Raw genomic sequence first — 5988 nt, 5'->3', positions numbered from 1 at the left:
ACAATCATGTGTTCCCAAACAAAGCATAGCATTCCAAAGAATTTCAACAAGACAAAGATAATCAATGAAATTTCTGACAAATCCAACCAACACATACTAGTATTGAAACATAAAGGCAAGCAAAGGGAAATTCAATCATACATTCTACTCCCCCCCACTTAAAGCGTTTTGCCTCAAAATGAAAAAAAACTAAAGTGCAGAAGAAGGAATAGAATACTCTCGGGATTTACTGTCGACCATGACCATGGTGGAAGGCGAAGAAGTAGGCGGCTCAATTTTGATGACGTGATCCCTAGAACATTTTCTATGAGCCCTTCAGGATAAATAATTGATTTGTCGGCTAGCTGAAGTGTAACTCTCGTCTCCTTCCTTGGTTGAAATTAAATTATAGATGGAGATGGGCATTACATTGATAGGGGCACCTAGATCACACACAGCTCGCTTGATTTTAACCTCACCAATTTTACAAGGTATTAAAAACATTCCTTGGTCTTTATACTTCGGTGGAAGCAGTCGTTGGAAAACTGCTGAGACGTTCGCACCTAGATCCACTTTCTCGACCCCAGTAAGTTTCCTTTTAGTCGTACAAAGATCCTTAAAAATCGACAATACCTTGGAACTTTTCGGATAACCTCAAGGAGAGGTATATTAACTTCCACCTTTCGAAGTACGTCTAATATTTCCTCTTCCTTGGTTTTTTATCGCTTTTGACTAACCTCGACGAAAAAGGCGGTGGCACGTCATAGGGAGATGGCGTTGGGTCGTTTATTTGTTCTTCGTTATTCTCCTCCTAGGATCCTGAATCATCAGTCTTCTCCTTTTGGACTGTTTCATCTGATGGAACAGGTGGCGCCATTACTGTACCACTCCGAAGAGTGATGGCGCTGATGTTCTCCCTCGGGTTTACTTCAGTTTGAGATGGAAGTTTACCTTGTGATTCCAAGCGACCTACGGTTTGAGCCAGTTGGCTCATATGCTTTTCTATCTATTGTAAGCGGACTTTAGTATGATTCTGTAGGTTTTCTTGGGAAAGTGCTAACCTCTCGACAATTGATTCTAAAGATGACTTCTGCGGTTGTTACGGTGGTGGAGGTCTCACTTGATAGCCTTGATTTGGTCTCGGGTTCTGAGCATAACTGAAGCTCGGATGATCCCTCCATCCTAGGTTGTATGTATTACCGTAAGGATTATAAGCTCTTTGGGGAGGTCCCAGAAAGTTTCCGACTGTGTTTACTTGAGCTGCTGCGTCATCTTGAATTAGTGGACAACCGTCTGTTGGATGATCAGGTAATGCACATATTCCACATAATCGGTTTTGTCCTGTTTTTCTTGCAACAAGAGAGTTTATGACTTCAGTTAACTTATCTATTTTATTTTCCAAGGAATATGAACTTATCTCATGAACCCTTCGAGAAGGTTCATTGTTTGTAAGAAATTGTTGGGAATTTACGGTCATCGTCGATAAAGTCTCTAGCCTCAGTAGGAGTCATATTCTCCAAGGCTCCACTGCTGGCAGCATTGATCATCTTCATTTCCAGGGGAAATAATCCTTCATAAAAGTATTGAAGGAGTGTTTGTTCAGTTAACCCATGTTATGGGCAACTAGAACATAACTTCTTAAACCGCTCCCAGTAGTCGTAAAGTGACTTTCCATCAAGCTGCTTGATTCCAAGTATTCTCCTTCATAGTTCACTTACTTTCGTCGCATGAAAAAACATGTCAAGAAAAAGATGAGTCATTTGAGCCCATGTAGTAATAGAATTAGGAGGAAGATAAAATAACCACTCATTAGCCGAATCGGCTAAGGAAAAAAGAAAAGCTCTAAGTTTTATTTGGTCCTCAGTTACTCCCTCTGGTCTCATGCTGGAGTAGACCATATGAAATTCTTTGAGATGTTTGTGTGGATCTTCGTTTGGTAGTCCACGGAATGTATGGAGGAGATGAATAAGGCCGATTTTCAATTGTTACGGAGTTTTGCCTTGAGGAAAATCAAAGCAAAAAGGCTATTGTTCACCGGGTCGTACTCCACTAATGCGCCCGGATTAGTCCTGGTTATAAATCAAATGCAAACAAAAATTAATAACTTTGGCGAAGTCCCTAGCAATGTTGCCAATTTGACAACTGTCGTTTTAGATGTCAAATAAATTCCTTATTCTCAGTTAATAAATAAAGGAAATACATAGCAAAGAGAAGTTAGGGTCGATTCCATAGGGACTTAGAAAATTTTTGTGCCAAGCGTGAAACAGTAAAAATGGGGGGAATTTTTGTAAAAGATAATAAAAGCGATTAGATAAATAAAAGTAATTAAAGTAAAAATAAGAAGATGATGGCTGTGAATAAATATGGTAAAAGTAGCCTCAAGCTTCGCTTTGACTCAATTTCCTTATGATCATCGAATAAGATTTTCTATTCGGGATTCAGGTTGGTTACTTTGTCTACAAAGGCTATCCCCGTGACTCTATCTTGTATACCGAATACCCAAGGCAATCTTTGATTCTGTCTTCGGTAATTGATTCTAACGACATCAATTGTCGTAGATCAATTATCGTTTAAGTTCGTGGAGTCCGACTCGGATTGTTGCTTCGATAATCGTCAATTTCTATCTCAATTCCCTCTTGGCGAAGCTATCTCGCTAAGTGTGTTCCCAGGAAGTCGAATTACTTTCTATAGGTCGAATCTTCCTCCCACATGCTTAATCGCAACAATCTCTTGACCAAAGTCAATCTTTGATTTTGAAAACTATTTTGATTTTGAAAAAATAAGCACAGAGATTGAGAGATATATTCCGAAGATATTAAGGGACCGATTCAATTCTCCCGATTGAATTGAATTGAATCATCGCGACAACTCTCGGCTTATGAAAAGTTTAGCTAAGCATGACAAAAGTCATACTTAGCATATTAAAAATAAAGCTTGAAAATAAAAGAAAAATGAAAAGAACTTGAAAAGTAAAAAGAGAAAACTTTAATAAAACTAGAGAGAAAAGAAGAATGTAATTTGAGTGATGAGTTTAGGCTTACCCCAAGTGTGTATTTGTAGCCTCTAAAAGCCTAAAGGATAAACAAAGAAAATAAATAAAATAATCCTAAAGATAATTGTTTTTTAATTTAAATTCAAACTTAAACTAGTCTCCTAATGCAACTCTGCTCGTCAATCTTCTAGAAGGCATGCGGAGGAAGTCTTCTATAAACCGTCGCTGACTGGACCTTCTAGAAACTGCCACGTCAGATCGCGTCATGCCCATGTCTCCAACCGTGACCAAATAATAAAAAAATGCAAAATGCGCCCTTTTTGTCACTAATTCTAGAAAGTAAGGACCTGCACGAAAAAACACATAACAAGACCAATTTAGCAGTAATAAATCCTCAAAACCGAAGAAATGATGAGCAAAGATTAACGATTATGAACACTCAATAGGAGTGAAGATTGCCAATCCATATTTTATTATAAAAGCAAGTTTTTGTGAAATAAAATGAGTAAAAATAAGATACTTCAAGGTGGACCAAATACAATGTGTTCGAAGATCGAATCCATTCAAGAATAACGAAAAAAGTTCCAAATGTAATAAATAAAGAGTACGATAAAGTAACAAGTCAATTGAAGTCCTAAAATTCATCAAATAAAGAGGAAAAGAAACACATGCAAATAGTCCCTCAAGTCAGATGACTCATCAAGCCTCAAACCATAAGATCGATCAAGTATAATTGGTTCAAAGATCTCAAATTAATTCACAAGAAGACCAAAGAAAAATGAACTTTAAGGTGAAAAACCATAAATGGGCAGTCTAGAGGGATATAGAATAAAGAAAAAATAAAATTCATATTGCAAGAAGATTCAAATTAAGCAATACGAGAGTGAGGTATTAGAACGGATTAATCCTTAGTCCCATTACCCTTAAACACTTGTTCGGGCCTATTTATCCCTTTCTTTTATAACTGTAAATCATGGCCAACATTACATGCCTACAAAGTCACTTTTAATCATACATGAACTTCTAAGTAGAATAGTTTCTAAAATATTTCATTCCATCTCTCAGGATTAATCTTTTATTTGCAAAGTATTTTCTAAAATATTTAATGCATTATAAGGAAAAATGACAAAGGAGAGTTCAATACGTAAAATTTTGAATAACGTCTTGAAACCAAAGCAGGATTCGAGTTGAAAACCTGAAAAGGTGAGTTGAATATGTAGATTATGAGTTGTTGCATAAGAGGTGATCTTGAATCTCTTGATATGGAACTTCACGACCCAAATGCGCTCACAAAAGCTGAGAACCGACGAACACTTCCAAAAGATTAGCATAATAGATACTTCATCAAATTAATGGACACCAAAGAAGTTAAAATGTATGATCTTGACCAAAGAAGCCAATTTGAGACACCTTATCTTTCCAGACTTAACCCTACTTCAAAGTTAGCATTAATCTTGACACTTGTCAAATATCTATAATTTTTGAAGGATTAAAAGTGTAATTAATTCTTTGATATCTAATAAAATCTTGTTTTATAATTTATCTCAATTGTGAACCCAAAGTAAGTGGCATCATTTTTCAAAACTTATTTATCAAACCTTTTGAAAAATAGAAAGAGGAAGAATTTTTTTTTCAAACAATACAATCTCTCTAAAGTAGATCATGGTAATTTACACGTCTACCAAACATAGAAGCTCGTGCTCAAAATTAAAACTGGAGCAAGAAATGAAAAATTTGTGGCATTATTAAAGACCCGTTTCATACACGAGTATAAGATCATTGAATTGATCATAAATTTATTTTCAATGAGGCAGAAAGATGTAAAGGTTGAAAATATAGAAGCACAGATAATGGGGCTTACTATATAAGATTATTTTTTCAACCATCGTAAAGTAAAATTGCGGCACTCTGATGATTTATAGTATATTAATGTTGGCAAAAGCCACGAGAAATGATGAATGTTTCATATATAAAAAATTATGATACTGAACCAATGACTCGATCTTATGGGGCTTCTAAATTATGATTCCATCCAAGTGGACAGTCGTGTTATGCTTGTGTCAAGGTTAAAAGCGATGAAGTTTTCTTGCCACAGAATGTGCAATGATATTTTAACAGCAATAAACTAATGGAGCCAATTAAACAATGAGTTGTCGTTAACTTTTCAACACGATGTGATACAAATAGCCTCATACAGGATTCAATTCAAATAGACCCTCTATTCAAGGTGAGTAAAGAGCCCAATCAGAGCAAACACTACTATCATGTTGTAAGAATTTGAATAAATGATCAAGGAAACCCAACATGAACTTCTTTGTCTTTTGCCTGACAAAATTATGATTTTTTGGTCAATGGAAGAGTTAAGAACCCTATAGAGTTTAGCATGGTTGCATGGTGTATTGAATTCGATGTTAGCAATTAAGAAAACACCTTCAATTTCAATTTCGATTTCGATTGCCTCTATGGATCCAACTACCATCATTGGCTTTGATGTATCATGGGGCTTGTCAAGGACATGGATGTCCTATCAATTACTATAGTGGCTACCTCTAGACAGTAGTTATTAATTTTCCTTCATAATGTATAAACACGTCATAGTTTCCAAAGCATGAAATGGTGGATTCTATTTTTAAATCAAGGATGAAAGCTCTGTTGTATTTCTAAACAAGTTTAGACATGGGAAGCCAAATTTACAGGGAAAAAATTTGTTGGAGCAAGAAGAAATTGACAGGAGTCAAGACTAGCAAGGATGCATGCTGGTTCATAAATAGAGTGAAGACAACTAAATTAGGGATAGAATAAAGATTGCTCATGTAACCATTCCCATCACAGATCAAGAAAACATGCATTCATACATGTTACATGAATTTACATCTCTGCATCATACATTCATCATTTTATACAAACATGATAACTTTTGATTTCCGTTGTCAAAGGATGTTTCTAACTTTAATTTAATTTTTGATTTTCATGAGACCATCTTCTCATTTCATAAGAAAATTTTGAAAAACTCATTT

This window comes from Hibiscus syriacus, unplaced genomic scaffold (assembly GCF_006381635.1).
Source record: "Hibiscus syriacus cultivar Baekdansim isolate YM2019G1 unplaced genomic scaffold, ASM638163v2 tig00110151_pilon, whole genome shotgun sequence".
Classification (NCBI taxonomy): domain Eukaryota; kingdom Viridiplantae; phylum Streptophyta; class Magnoliopsida; order Malvales; family Malvaceae; genus Hibiscus; species Hibiscus syriacus.
Note: the sequence above shows the minus strand (reverse complement) of the source record.